Source organism: Elephantulus edwardii, unplaced genomic scaffold (assembly GCF_000299155.1).
Source record: "Elephantulus edwardii isolate Elephantulus edwardi_28Jun2011 unplaced genomic scaffold, EleEdw1.0 scaffold00069, whole genome shotgun sequence".
Classification (NCBI taxonomy): domain Eukaryota; kingdom Metazoa; phylum Chordata; class Mammalia; order Macroscelidea; family Macroscelididae; genus Elephantulus; species Elephantulus edwardii.
Window position 1 is genome coordinate 1,889,376 of NW_006399819.1, and position 16,461 is coordinate 1,905,836.

A 16,461-nucleotide genomic window follows, 5' to 3' on the forward strand; every position below is an offset into this window, starting at 1 on the left:
CATAGGGTCGCTATGAGTCGGAAACTACTCGAAGGCACATAACAACAACAACATAGTTTTTCATAATGTCCCGTTGTTTACCTTTTTATTTTAGTTTGTTCCATTGTGACATTGTCCATTTCATCTCTTATTCGGATTATTTCTGTCTTTCCTTTTTTTTCCCTTTGATAGTTTTTCTAGTGGTTGTTGATTTCATTAACCTTTTCAAAGAACCAATTCGTGGTTTTGTTGATGGTTTCAATTGATTATCTTTCTTCCGTTTCATGTATTTCTGCCGTAAGTTCTCTAATTTTTTTTAGAGTGTGTCATGTTTTCTTGTGTGATTTTTCAACTTTTTGGAGAGGTTATGATATAGAAGCAGCTATCATTTTTTTCTTCCTTTTTGACATCTTTTTTACTATAAATTGACCTCTAATTATTCCTTTTATTATTATTTCTCAGAGGTTTTTATTAGTTGTGTTTTCATTGTAATTTGTTGCAAGAAAATTTTTTATTTCATTTTTAAGAGACCACTCCAAAATACTCAAGAGCAATGATGTCAGTGTAGAGACCAAGGTGTGCCTGGTACAGACAATGGTCTTTGCCATTACTTACTAAATATATCAGAGAGCTCTACAATGACTACGGATGTTAGAGGGAGAATTGATGCCTTTAAGCTGTGGTGCTGGATAAGAGTATTCAATATACCATGAACTGCTAGGAGAACAAACAAGTCTGTCCTTGAAAGGGTGAAGCCAGGCTTCTCCTTGGAGGCAAGGATTCTGAAGCTCCATCTGATATACTTTGGACATGTTGCAAGGTAGGATCAGTCCATGGAGAGAGACATCATGCTTGGGAGTATGGAAGGACAGTGCAGGAGAGGAAGACCCTCAAATAGACGGATTGATTCAGTCACTGCGGTAATGATAATTGATGCGTGAGAGACAATTAAATTGGCAAGGAATAGAGCAGGGTTTAGGACTGTTATACATAAGGTTGCGATGAGTCACAGGTGACATGACGGCACATAACCACAAATAACAATCAACCATTCATGTTCAAGTGAAGTATGATTCAGCTTCCAAATGTATTGTTTATTCTCTTTTATCCTCTTGTTATTAATTTCTAATTTGGTAGCATTGTTGTCTAAGAAGGTGCTTTGTATTATTTTGTATTATTTCTATGTTTTTCAATACTCTGGAAATTGGTAATTTATTGATGTTTGCCTTTTGACCTAAAATGTGAACTATTCTGGAGAATATTTCATGCACATTGAAAAAGGAAGTATGCTGGGCTTTTTTGGGGGTCTACTATCCTCTCTATCTATCTATCTATGAGATCAAGTTGGTTTATTGTGTGGTTTAATTCTTCAACATTTTTGTTGAGTTTCTTTCTGGTAGTTCTAGCTTTTCTTGAGAGTGGTGTATCAAATTCTACAACTATTTTAGTGATATTGTCTATTTCTTTTTTTGGTTTTGTTAATGTGTAATTTGTATATTTTACAGTTATATCATTTGTTGTATAGATATTTATTATTGTTATGTCCTCTTATTCTCTACTGACCTTTTAAGCATTATATAGTTACCTTCCTTGTGTTTGTAATGGTTTTTGCATTGAAATATATTTTACCAGAGATTAATATTGCTACTCCTGCTTTTTTTCTGGTTGTTGTTTGATTGGTATTTTTTTTCTACCCTTTCATTGTTAGTCTTTCTTAATCTTCACTTTTCTTATCTATCTCTTGTAAACAGTATATTGATGGGTTTTGGGTTTTTATTCAGTCTGCTACTCTTTTTTCTCTTCAGTGGTGCATTTGAACCATTCACATTCAGTGTAACTATTGAGGGACAGTTGTGTTGGATATAGTGTTCTTGGTTGACAGTTGTGTTCTGTGAGTGTTTGACTGATATATGTCATTCCACTCTTTTCTTGTTCACGTGGTTTCTGCTGAGTAATTAGTACTTATTTACTCTCTGTAATAGGTTTCTCTTTGTTTCTTCACAGCTACTTTCAAAATTCTCTCCTTATCTTTGGTTCTGGCAAATTTTACTATGATATGCCTCTGTGTTTTTCTTTTGGGTTCTATTCTATATGTTGTTCTCTCAGCTTCTTGAATATATATTCTCTCATTCTTCATTATGACTGGAAAGTTTTCTTCTAGTAATTCTTCCACAATTTTCTGTGTGCCTATACTCACTTCTTCCAGTTCTAGGATTTCAATTATATGTATGTTAGTCCTCTTGATAGTGTCCCACACTATTCTTAGGCTTTCTTCTTTTCTTCCTTTTGATTCTGCTTTTGGTTCTAGCAGATCAGTGTTGACAATTTTATCTTCTATTTAATTGCTTCTGTGTTCTGTCACTTCAACTTTGTTCATATGTCCCTCTAATATATTGACAACGTCTGGAACACTGGTCCTCATATTTTGGATTTTGGTTTCTTGTTTTTCCAGAGACTCTAATTCCTTGTTTGCTTTATCTGCATTGTTTTGATTTTGTTTTTAAAGTTCTTCTTGGTTTTTGGTATATTTGTTGTTGTTGTTTTTTCAGTGTCCTGTAATTTTTCAAGTTTGTCTTTCAGCCATTGAAAATATTCAATCATTGTTCTTTTATATTCCATGTCAGAAAGTTTCCTCACACATTCTGACTTCAGGAAATCCACTGATATTGTGTCCCTTTGGGGAACTGACATTTTGTTTTGGGTTTGTGTAGGTTGTGAGATAGCCTGCTTCTTCTATGACATTGCTGTGGTCGTTTTTCAAGCCTGAGGTGACAGTAGGCTCTTAGTCTGACATCACTGCTTGGGAGGAGGGTGGGACAGCTAGCCTGCCTGAGTTTCTCTCTGATATTTTGACTAAAGGAAAGACTTGTTTCAGTCTTACTTGCAGCTCAAGCTTTTGGAGCAGGGAGAAAATTAAATTAGTTCAGCTGTAAAAATAATGTTTTTGGTGCAGTTTAGAGGGGTGGCATCAGGTCATCCTCCAGGCATTGGGGCTGGAGCATCCTGATGTTGGGGCCAGATTCTCCAGATGGAGGATTCTGGACTTCCAGGTGATGGGGGTGGGACTTACAGGTAGGGGGCTAGTGCCAGGCTTCCAGATGGTGGGCGGGAATGTTGAAGTGGGGGAGAAAGTTCTCCAGGAGGCAGGTTTGGAGGTTCTGGCATCAGGGCGAGGGGCCTCCAGTTGGAGGGTGCTGTGGTCTAGTGCTCCAGGCAAAAGACCAGTCCAGGCAGGACACACTGAGACATTTTTAAAGCAGGTACATAGTTGATTGACTGGACACTTGGCAGAGGGTAATGTGTGGAAGATTGTACGAAGCCATACCAATTCTTTCTTCCTTTTTTCCCCCTTTAATTTTCTTTTATAGCTCTTCAAGTCATTCCTTATCAACATAGTTTTCCTAGATTATTGTTCTGTCATATTTGCTTTCTTAGTGACTGCCCTTGTTTCTTTCATCATTTGTATCTTCTTCTGTAGCTGTTCATCAACATATTTTTTTGGTTGCTCTCTCTGCGGTATTCACTGGATCTGCTTTTATAGGAGAAGGGTTATTTTGGGTTTTGTTGTTTTTTTTTTTCTTCATGAGGACTGAGGCAGACTGTTGCTTTGTGAATTTATGTGAGATTTTTTTCCTAATAGATGTTAGATTGTTGTAACTGTATAATGACCCAGGATATGACAGTGTTTTTTGAAGGACCTGTATATTGGTGCTTCCCTCTTTGGAACAATAGTTAACTCAGAACAGCATGACTATTGGCCTTTAGAAACTGCAACTCCACTCAGCATCCTCTGCTTGAGCTTAAAAAACCCCAAGTGATGTAACTAGACAATACTTATTGCCAAAACACCTGTGATCTTGATGCTCCTGGCATTGGACAGCAGGTGCAGCAGCTGGGTAGTCTCCAGGTGGCAGGGCAGTGGGGTCTCTCCATGCTGCAGGGGAAGTGGTCTAGTTCACTGAGTGGGATTGCAGTCTGGGCCACACTGAAACTATACCCTCTCAACCTGGCAAGCTGTGGTTCTGTTGTCAGTCAAGGTGTGAGTGAGCCTGGGCTGGGTTGCAGCCTTTAACAGATGATAGAGAAGCAGTGGCTGGAAAAGGCTTTGGGGCTGGTCATGCCACACAGGTCTTGGCATTGTTAAATAATATGGTTCAAATTTCAATTACACATTATCCTGAGTATTATATAAAGTATAATGTTGGCTACTGGCATCTCAGTCCACAAATCACTATGCAAATAACAGATGCATATCATAAACAGTGACCAATAATGCCATGTTTTTCAAAATTTGTCAGGGGTAGAGCAATACTTATTTGCTATTCAGTTCAAAGAGTAAGCTACTGGTAGCAGTGTTGTTACCTTGTCTCCCACAGAATCATAGCACTTTGCAGATATGGATTCAAAGAAAGAAATGGTCTAAAAGGTAAAAGTGGAACAAAGAAATAAAATATGATGATGATGACAATGAAATTTAAATGGGACAAAAATTAAATTATAGAATGAAAGGCTGGCCATATTGACAAAATTATCTTTGAGAAACTAGGTATACAACCAGAATAATTTAGTGAGGGTGAATTTATCAGCACAAATAAATAGAAAATTAAAGCTTTTATGAAAAAGATTGTTATTCTAAAATAAGTGTGATGGGGAACAAAGTTCACTATAAAGGAATTCTAAAAGATTTTTAATGACACTAAAAAATAAAATATAGGAAACTTATCTAAAAGAGTATGAAAATTTGCCAAGGTAATTATAAGTTACATGTCAAAAAGAAGACAAGCATTATTTAAACTCATCTTGTTAGCTTTGTTTTTTAACAAAGAAAATAATTTTCAGTGTTTCTAATGCTGTAAATTGCTGTGTTGTTAAATGCCATTTAGTTGAGTACAACTCATAGAGACTCTATAAACAACACATATCTGAACCCTGTCTTACTCTGTACTGTTCTCATACCCTCTGTCACACTTGAACTCAATACTGGAATTACTGTGTCAGTCCACCTGGTTGAGTGTCTTCCTCTCCATCACTGTCCTTCTATCTTTCAGAGCAAGATATCCCTTTCCAAGGAATAGCTTCTCCTAACAACACACGCAGAGGATGTGAGATGAAGCTTTAACATCTTTGCCTCCAAAGACCATTCTAGCCGCACCTTCTCTAAAATATGTTTGTTTTTTTAGGAGTTCATGCAATAGTAAACACTCTTCTCCAACACCACAATTCATAGATAATAGTTCTTCTGTCATCCTTGTTTACTGTCCTGCTCTTAGTATTATAGAAAGTGATTGAAAAGTCCATGGACTGAATTACGCACACCTTAGTCCTTAAAGTGATATTTATAATTACTCCTCAATAATTTGGAGAAGTCCCTGACTGCAAATGTGCCCAGTACAATATGCCTGCTGATCTCCTGACTGCTTGTACCTAGTGTATTGATTATAGATCCAAGTAAGACGAAGTCACTGACAGATTCAGTCTACACTGCATCTACCATAATGCTCCCTATCAGTCCAGGGTGACAATTTTTATTTTCTTGACATTGACAAGCAATTCAGTTTGAACGCTCCAGTGTTTAAACTCCTGCACTAAGTATTTCCTCACTTTCAGAAAGTAAAGTGTAATCTGCTATTTCATAATGAATGCAATTGATGAATTTTCCTTCCATCCTGATACAGAGTCCAGCTTCTTGAACAATTTTCTCAACATACGGATTGAATAGACATAAAGAAAGGATACAAACCCTGACACACACCTTTCTTAATTTTAAACTATGTTGTGCTCCTTTGCTCTGTTTAATAGCAGTCTCTTGGTCTAGGCGTGGGTCTTGCCTGACCACAATTAAATGTTCTGGAATTCCCATTCTTCTCAATGTTAGCAATAATTTATCATGATCCACATAGTTAAATGCTTTTGCATATTCAATAAAGCACAAATAGACATTCTTCTGGTATTTTTGCTTTCAGCCAGGATCCATCTTACATTAATAAAGACATTATTGATGCTATGACCTCTTCTAAAATCCTGCTTGAAATTCTGACATTTCTTTGTGTATGTACTGTTCCAGCTGCTATTGCTTGTGTGTTATATTAATGATATTGTTAAATTTTTCCACATTCTGTTGGATCACCTTTTTTGGGAATGGGAAAAAATACTGATCTTTTCTAGTGTGTTGGCCAGTTGTTCTCCAAATTTCTTGGCATAGATTGATGAGCATGTCCAGGAACGCATCTGTTTTTGAAACATGCCAATTTCTATTCCATCAATTTGTGAGCCCATATTTTGACACCCCAATGGCACAAGCATCAGGATCACAGAAAACTCAGATCACCTCTGTACAGCAAATTAACAGAAGGCTGTTGTACGACTTAAAGGAGTGTTCCTCCTAAATATAATAACACTAGACCCAAGGGCCACAGGCCTGAAGGCCCAACCAACTTTTAAATACAAGGGCCTTCTATGAGGTCTTGTGGACTCTACACAAGAGGCTTAAATAAAAAACAAAACAAACAAACAAAAAAAGAAAAAAATAAATCAAACCAAACATTACACACTGACCCTCAACTAAAAAAGAGCGACCATCGTACAGAGTCCAGATGCTTCATCCATTCTCCAAAATGGAAACAAGGGTCTGGCCTTAAATATAAGGGTCCTCTGTGAGTTCTTATTGGTTGAAGGCTGAGCCACAGGGACAAGTTGTGTTTCAGGTTTGAATGGTGTCTAATGGTCATAGTCTTGAGGGTCTCACTTGTCTCAAGCAGACAAGTAAGCCTGTCTATTTATGTATTTTTGAATTTTGTTTCTTTTTTTTTTCACTCCTATCCAGGATCTTCTCCTATGATCCTTTATAGAATCAGAAATGGGAACTGGATGCCACCTAGTCCTGGGGATTTTTTTTTCTGGATGTTTTATTGAGTTGTTTTCAGAATTTGGAATAGTAAGGTCAACATGATGCTAACGTAGCTATCCCTGAGTTTTGGATTCATGTTGAACTTATGCACAACAGAACATAGCACTACATAGTCCTGTCCAATCTCCATGAGTGGCTGTGGATCCAATAATATTGGTCTATGGGCTAATTTTGGCTAAATTTTGGCAGGACATTGTATAAGCCTTACGTCTTAGTCCATCTTAATCTGTAAGCTTCAATAAGACCTGTTCAGCATCGTAGCAACATACATGTCTCTTTGAGGATGGGGGTTGAGGAGAGGGGAGGCACAGTGATTTTGTGCATTCTATTCACCTTCTTTTGGTGATTTCTAGATAATTCAAGATTTTTCTCATAGCAGCTCTAAAATACAACTCAAGCTTGATACTGTTTTTCTCTTCTTTCAGCCTGAGAAATGTTGAATGAGGTCTTACTCTTGTATTCTCCAATTCTAGGTATTTGCACATTGCATTATAATAGTTTCATTTGTCTTCTGAAGCTGGTATTAGGAATATTCTGTTAGGCTGTTTAACTTTAGCATTTTCCCCCTTTCTTTTGGTCTCAATACTCTAATTCAATTTTCAGGGTCTATTCTGACAACTAATTTGATTTTTTTTTCTTTCTTCTCTGTTTTGTAGTGACCTTTTGCTCTATTCATTTATGATATTCTTAATGTTATCCCATAACTCATCTGGTCTTCAATCATTGGTGTTCAATTCTTCAAAGCTATTATTAAGATGATACTGAAATTCAGATAAAATAGATTCATGATCATATTTTTATTTTTGTGAACTTGTTTTAATTTTATTTAGCCTTAATTTGAACTTGTACATGAGTAATTGATGGACCAGAAGTTCCACAATCATCCCCACCTGATTTCAACTACTGTTATTGAGCTTTCACAAATTAAGCCAATTTTATTCCTTCACAATCTTGTGAGATCCATGTGTATGTAATGTTGTTGTTGAAGATTGGTTTTGGTAGGGGGTTTTTTGGTTGTTGTTTAATATGAATATTTCTATTAGGCCATTTTTAATTACTTTATTAATGCTATTATGGTTGTGTTCCTCCTACTTTTTTTCCCTGGATATCTTGATTAGAAGCTATCCATTGCTAATTTTGATCCTGCCAACTGAGAGTGAAACAGTTCTGCTTGCTGCAGAATATCAATGACTACACTCTTCAGTGAATAACAAGAAAACAAAAATCTTCTCCTTTGAACCATAAGTCAATGCATAATAGATATATAAAGTTTTGAAATTATAAACAATTTTATTTTACTAGGTGGTTGATGTTGTTGTTAGGTGCTATTGAACAGAGCATGACTCCTATCAACCTTATGAACAAAAAAAATCTGCTCTGTCCTGAGCCATCCTCACACTTCCTGACACACAAGAACCCATTGTATCAGTCAGCATGTCAATCCAACTGGTAGAGAGTCTTCCTCTCCTTTGCTGACCCTTCCCAACATCATGTCCCTCTCCAAGGAATAGCACCTCCTAGAAAACTGTCCTAAGTATGTGAGGCAAAGCCTCATCATTGTTGCCTCCAAAGAGTACTCTGGCTGCACCATCTCCAATATATATCTGCTTGTTCTCTTGACTGTCCATGGGATGCTCAGTGTTCTTCTTTAACACCATAGCTCAAAGGCATCCATTCTTTTTTTATCATTCCTATTCATTATCTATGTCTTGGATGTATAGCTAATAATTGGAAAGACTATGATCTGAATCAAACAAACCTAACACAATACAACACACCATGGCTCTTGGATGTGGTCATGTTCTTGGATTCAGACAGAAACTTTAATGTCTTGTTTTTCAGGTTTCTAAGGATACTTTGGACAAAATATTAAATGATCCAAAAAAGCAGTAAAAAAAGATGGAAGGAGTATGCATAGTCACTATACCATAAGGAATTGGTTGACACAGAAGAATTTAATGAAACAACATATGAACAAAAGCCTGTGGTGGTGATGAAAGAAGAAGTTCAAGCTGCTCTGAAAGAATTAGCAAAAAACAATACTCCAGGAGTTGACGGCATACCAACTGACATATTTCAACAAACTGATGCTGTCCAGCATGTGCTCACTAAGTTGTTCCAAGAAATCTGGAGGATAGCCACCTGGCCAACTGACTGAAAGAGGTCGATATTTGTTCCTATTCCAAAGAAAGGCGACATGACAGAATGTGGAAAATATTGCACAGTATCATTAATATCAAATGCAAGCAAGATTCTGCTGAAAATTATACAAAAACAACTGGAGAAACACATCAACAGAGAACTGCCATATGTGCAAGCTGGGCTAAGAATAGGCCATGGTACTAGGAATATTATATCTAATGTAGTTAGATCTTGGCCAGAGGAACATCTTTTCTATTTGTGTTTCATTGACTATGCAAAGGCATTTGACTGTGTGGATCACAACAAACTTGTTGACTCTGAGAAGAATGGGAATCCCAGAACATTTGCTTGTGCTTATGAAAAACCTGAAATTGAACCAAGAGGCAGTTATCAGGACAGAGGAAAGAGACACTGCAGGGTTCAAAATAGGGAAGGGTGTCAGCCAGGGATGTATTCTGTCTCCATACCTTTTCTAACTATATGCAGAACAGATCATCTGGGATGCTGGTATGTATGAGGAAGAATGTGACATCAGGACTGGAGGAAGATTCATCAACAACCTTGCTTGCTGAAACTGAGGAGGACCTGACACACTTGCTGCAGAAAGTCAAGGACTGTAGCCTTCAATGTGGATTGAAGCTCAACATCAAGAAAACAAAAATTATCATTACTGAGTCAATTGGCAGCATCGGTATGGATGGTGAAAAGATTGAGATTGTTAACAGTTTTAATGTGCTTGGTTCCACAGTCAACACACTTGATACCAGCAGCCATGAAATCAAGAGACGAATTGCATTGGGAAAGTCAGCTGTCAGGGACCTCTCTAGCGTACTGAAGAGCAATGACGTCAGGCTGGAGACTAACGTGCCTGATCCAGGCCATAGTCTTCACAATTGCAAGCTATGCATCAGAAAGCTGGACAATAACCAGAAATAATATAAAGAAATTTGATGTCTTTGAGCTGTGGTGCTGGAGAAGAGTGCTGACTATACCACGGCTTGCTAGAAGAACAAATAGGTTCATCCTGGAGGGGATGAAACCAGGATGCTCCTTGGAAGCAAGGATTATGAAGCTTCGTCTGACATACATACATTGGTCATGCTGCAAGTAGGGACCAGTCCTTGGAGAGGGACATCATGTTCGGGAGACTAGAAGGACTGCACAAGAGAGGAAGACACTCGATGAGATGGATCAATTCAATGATTGGGGTAATGGAAGTAGGTGTTTCAGAGACAATAAGTTTGACTCAATATGGAGCAGGGTTTAGGGCTGTTGTAAAGAGGGTCACCATGAGTCACAAGCAACTCGATGGCACATGATAACAACAAATGGTATCAGAGTAGAGTTTAACTTAGGTTTAAGATATGTAATCTACAAAAAAAATGTAAAGACTACTATTTAATTTTTTTTTATTATACAAGTTTATTCTTGTCTCTACCTACCCTTGCTGGCAACATACACCATTTGTGATCTTGTGTTAGTTCTAGGTACAGATATCTTTCATCTTTTAAGAGAGGTGATTTTTTGGGTTTTTTTCTTCCTTCTCCCCAGTACGTGGGTAGTTTGTGCACACTGTTGTGCTGACTAGTTCTCAACTGACTTTTCCAAAGTGACCTCCAGCAGAACTGCAATTTCTTCTTGAAACTCTGTCATCTGTGGTACCCTGTCCAGGAAACTAAAGTAACTCACTTACATAGTCTCCCATATCTGTTAGCTCAGTAGACCATAGTTTCTCTCTCCTCCTTGCACCACGTCTAGGAAATATCTTCACCCCTGGGAATTTTTAGACATCATACCATTTCTTTTTTCTCAGGAAAATGTTCTTTTTTAAAACCTAATGTTAATGACATGAATCCTATTGTTTAATAGATTTTGCCTTATTTTTTGTTTTCCTTAGGAGGATAAAATGCATCCCTGCACTTTTTGAACTAGTTCAGTACTGAATCTTTCAGAAGCTTAACAGTGTAAAGCAATGTTATTGTTAGATGCTGTCATGTTAAGTACTATTCATACACACCCTATGAAAAACAGATGGGAACCTTGTCCTATCCTGTGCCATCCTCACACTCTCTCAAACACTCAAGTCCATTGCTGGAGTCATTGTATCAATCCACCTAGTTGACAGGCTTTTTTTCCCCCCTCCATTCTTCTACCTTCCCAATCACGATGTCCCTTTCCTGTGGATTGCCTCTCCTAACAACATAGCCAAAGCATATGAGATGAAGCTTCATTATCATTGCCTCCAAAGAGTACTCTGCCTACACCATCTCCAAGACATACCTGTTTATTCTTTTGGTAGTCCATGGAACAATCTTCCACAACTCCACAGTTAAAAGGAATCAATTCTTCTGTCAATTTTATTCATTGTCCAAGTTTCAGATAAATAGCAAATGACTGAAAAGAGCATGGCCTAAATTAAGTGCACCTTAGTACTCAAACTAACATCATTGCTCCTCAATAAATTGAAGAAGTCCCTGACTGCATACTTCCCCAGTGCAATGCAGATCCAAGTAAGACAAAGTTGTTAACAGTTTCACTCTATTTCCCACCTATCATGATGTTTCGTTTCTTCATGTTGAGATGCAATCCATACTGAAGACTCTAGTCTTTGACCTTCTGCACCAAGCACTTCATGTCCTCCTTACTTACTGAGCAAGGTTGTATCATGAGCATAATGAAAGTTATTGCTAAGATTTTCTCCAACCCTGATGTCACATTCTTCTTCAAAGAGTCAAGCTTCTCGAATTGAATAGGTAAAGATTGAATAGGTATGGAGGAAGAACAGAATGATCAAATTTGTATATTTAACTATTTATTCCTCACAAATACTAAAAGAAAAAAATACCATGAGTGGTGAATTTACACATGAGCATCACCAAATATATCACATAGAAATCAGATAGACTGTGGAAGAAATTGTTAGAGAAGCTCAGTATAAAAAGTAGAACACAATAGGAAAGTAACAAAGAAAAATTGTAGGGGGAAAAATGCACAGTCTTAGTATTTAAAATTCCAAATGCCCTAAGACATAAACATGTTCCAAGGCATAATTATGCAAATAGATGGCAGAGTTTAAGATAAAGGTGTCACTCTTCAACCTCATTTAGTTAGTATGAAGGAATACAGTTTTTTTTAAAAAAATTCTAAATCATAAAGTCATTCTGGAAATCCATATTAAAAGTCTGCTATAAACTTTATTAGTTTAGTTCATTAAATTAAAAATGGACTCAGGAAAGTAATGGGGAAATAGAGGTTAGATAAGTCATAATCAAAGCAATTAGAAATGGATTGTGTCTCACAAGTCCCTAAAAGAAGAAATATCAGTTGAAATTATTGAACTCAGCTAAATTGGGTAATTGGAAGATAGAGGACCAAACAAGTTGTTCATTATATAAAGAAAAATGAAAACTTCTAGACTGGAAACACTGTCAGTTGACTTTATTTTCTCTTAATTTTAGCAGTATTTTTATTTTGCCAAGCAAATCAACACAGAAACAAAATTATTTTTATATAACTTATTCATCTTCTATGACTTTTCTTTCATGTTTTAGTGGTGTAGATTTTTTTAAAATTTTTCAATCTTAATATTATTGTCTGGGTGACATTTTACAGAATAAGGTTGTTTTCCATTCAACAATGCGTAAATTTTATGTGCTTGTGTGTGTGTGTAGTATGAGTTGCAATGATCACAAAATAACAACACTTTTGTAGCCTCTTCTCTGTTTTTACCATTTCCATTAAGCCTTGTTTCCTATCCTTTCCCTCCTTCTGAGCTTTATTCTTGGGCAATTGCTGGTCTTTCGATCTTATATTATCTAAAAAGAAGTACAGTCATGGTGTTACTGTTTGGCTTAATGTTGGGCCATGGTGGTGAGTTTAATTTCAAGCCAGAGGAGTCTTTAGGACCAGAATCTTAGTGTTTCCACTAGTGTTTTTTGTTTGTTTGTTTGTTTGTACTAGTTTTTATCAGACATGTAAAGTGAATCTTTTTATTATCATTTTGTTCTATATTTTTCTCAAACTTTACCCAGAATTATTATGATTATTGTCATTACAAAATGAGACATGCAATAGTATATATCTTTGTTACCTTAAATGCCCCAATCAGTATCTTCTTTTGGCAAGCTAACATATATCTACCTTCTAGGTAGTGATTTACTTCCCTTTCACTTTCCTTACCTGCTGTGTTTGTTATCAGGTGCCATGGAGTCGACTGCAACTCATACGGACCTGTGTACTTGAGAATGAAACTTTGCCTAATAGTGTTCCTACTCACAATCTCAGCTATATTGGGACAAAGGTTTCATGGTTGTTCCAGGACCCGGAGGTCTTCAAAGATAAGAAAAAAATAGAGTGTTCGGCTCTTTTACTTAATAATGTCTTTGTTTTGCTTCTTTAGCTCCTCTACATTTTAGAGCAATTTTCAGTTTCTTCTGACATCTATTTTGATCATTTCCCCTGGCTTTTTAATTTTCAATGCTTCTAATGTTCTGAATTCAGGTAAGATATACTCAAGATTGTATTTTGTGGATTTGTTGTTTTGTTGTTTGTTTTCTTCTTCTTCAGCTTTAATTTAGAGCAATTGTTCTATAGTCTGTTCTATAATCAGCTCCTGGCCGTTTTTGTTATCCTTAGCCTTGTTATAATGACTCTCTCCTGAGCCATTTACTACAGATTTGGTAAATCTGATTTAGGCGTGTTGTACCAAGTAAGACCTGTATAAAAACAGGCTTGGTGTTTGGTGTTGAGTACCTTCAGGTAGACCAACCCATAATTTACCCTCCAGTGGGTTTTCAGAAACTGTTAATTGCAAAGGAGGAAACTGCCCATCGTTCTGACTCAAAGCAGCTGGTGGATTCGAACTGTGTGTCTTTGAGATTGTGGTGTAGTCTCTTACCAGTAGGCTACTATATTTGAAAAAGGTATTTGCCATGAATAAGTCCTTGTTTGTATCTATAATATGATCTCTGCCCTGGTTTCTAGGCAGCTGGGGAAGAAAACGTAAACTACTATAAGGAAATATGCAGAAAATTGGAAAATGAAAAGGGGAAAACTCACTTAATATAACACTAACTGATGGAACTGAAAAAACAATTCAAGCCTCAAGCTGGAATACTTATAGATGCTATGGGTAAATCATGAAAATTCCAGCAAATATCAAGAGAAGATGGAGGGAATACACAGAATCATTGTACCACAAAGAATTGGCTAACACTATATTTCACAAAGTACTTTATGATCAACAGCCAATGATAATGAAAGCAGAAGTAAAAGCTGCACTGAAGGCATTGGAGGGGAAAAAAAAAGCACCCGGGAATCGATGGGATGCCAATTAACATGTATCAAACAGATGCAGCCCTGGACATGCTCATCAGTCTATGCTAGAAAATTCGCAGGACAACTACTTATTTGATTGACTGCAAGAGATTTATATTTGTTCCCTCTTATATGGAAGATGATCCTTTCCCCCCCCCCCCACTTTCCTTGAGTGAGGAGTATCCTGCCTGGAGTGTGAAGCTAGCAAAGGCAGTAATTTTTTTTTTCTTGAGTGGGTATTTGAATAATTATAGGTATGACAATAAAAAAGGGGGGGCTGGGAGCTGTGGCAGAAGATGGTGAAGAGCCAAAGCTCCAACCAGAATCCAAAAATAAAAATGAAAATTAGACAGGAGGAAAGCGTCCAGTGTTATACGAGAACCTTCCTAATCAGAAAACCTACACTAGTGGCATATCTACCAAACTTAATACATATTCCTGAAATGGGAATTGGTTTTAAATTTGGATTAAAAAGAAGGGCTTATACTGGGTGATGGAAGAAGCCCCAGAAATTCTGTACCTCCAAGAAACCGAATGTTCACAGAAAAAAGTTACCAGCTGAACTTCAAGACTTGTCTAGGTTATCTCATCAGTACTGGTTAGCACCTTTGGACAAGGAAGGATACAGTGGTGTGAGCCTACTCTCCCATCAGTGCCCATTCAAAGTCTCTTATGGCATTGGTGATGAAGAACTTAATCAAGAAGGCCAGGTAGTTGAATTTGATGCATTTGTGCCGAGTCTCTGTGACTGGAGTATTGGCAGCGCAGGGTAAAAGCCTTTTGCAAATTCCTGCAGGATTTAGCTTCACGTAAGCCTCTTGTGCTATGTGGGGACCTCAATGTGGCTCATAAGGAGATTGACCTTCACAGCTGCAAAGGAAACAAAAAGAACGCTGGCTTTACTTCATAAAATAGCCAAAGCTTTTGGGAATTGCTGCAAGCTGACAGCTTCTGTTACCTCTACCCAAATACAGCTTAGACTTATACATTCTTGGCCTATTTGATGAATGTGAGAGCCAAGAAGTTGGATGGTGTCTTAAAATTTTGTCTCACTCTCTATTACCTGCATTATGTGACAGCAAGATCTATTCCAAAACCTGAGGCAGTGATCACTGTCCAGTCACTCTGCTCTTAGCACTGTGACACCTCCCCAAAATAACTTTGAGCCTGAGGAGAAAAATCCTTCAAACAAGCATCTCTTCTTTAAAAATTTATCTTTTGTAAAATATGCAGAGCATATTCCTTCTAAAAGTAGTAAGAATCCTCCAAATAGTCTCCTAGTGGAATTGATTTTTCAAGCCCAAGAGTTTTTGTTGTTACTGTTGAATCTTGTTTGCTTTTACAATGAACAAAAGCTAACACTCCTGGCATCAGCAGTCAGGAAATCAAAAGACAAATTGCATTGGGAAAGTCTGCTGTCAGGGAATCTTCTAGAGTACTGAAGAGCAATGTTATCACTCTGGACATTAAAGTGTACCCGATCCAGGCCATGGCCTCTGCAATAATTTGCTATGCATCAGAGAGCTGGACAACAACTACAATAGAAAGATCTACACCTTTGAGTTGTGGTGCTGGGGAAGAGTGTTGAACACACCGTGGACTGCCGGGAGAGCAAACAGGTCTGCACTGGAAAGGCTGGAAACAAGCTGCTCCCTGGAAGCAAGGTTTCTGAAGCCCTACCTCACATACTTTGGGCACGTGCCCAGGAAAGATCAGTCCTTGGAGAAGGATGTCATGCTTGGAAGAGTGGAGTGACAGCACAGGAGAGGAAGACCCAGGATGAGATGGATTGACTCAGTGAGTGGATAAATGGAATTAGGTCTGTCAGAGATGGTGAGATTGGTTCAGAATAGGGCAGGATTCAGAGCTTTTATACTTAAGGTCGCTAGGAGTAGCAGGCAACTGCACATAACGATAGCAACACTGGCAACTTCCTCCTAACTGCCACTGTGAAAATAAAAAGTTATATTCTAAAAAAGAAAGATAATACAACAGGAATGTGAAAATTATTGCACAGTGTCAAAAATATCTCAGTCACAAAGGGACAAATGCTATATGGTGCCACTGTTGTAGAATGAGGCTGGCATTGGGGTGGGGTAAGACTGAGAAAAACTGGA

General features: G+C 37.5%; 1 pseudogene; it reads left to right on the forward strand.

Annotated features, from left to right (window-relative positions):
* Positions 1–15,487, forward strand: part of LOC102867706 — a 122,982-nt pseudogene extending 107,495 nt beyond the window's left edge.
* The last annotated feature ends 974 nt before the right edge of the window (positions 15,488–16,461 follow it).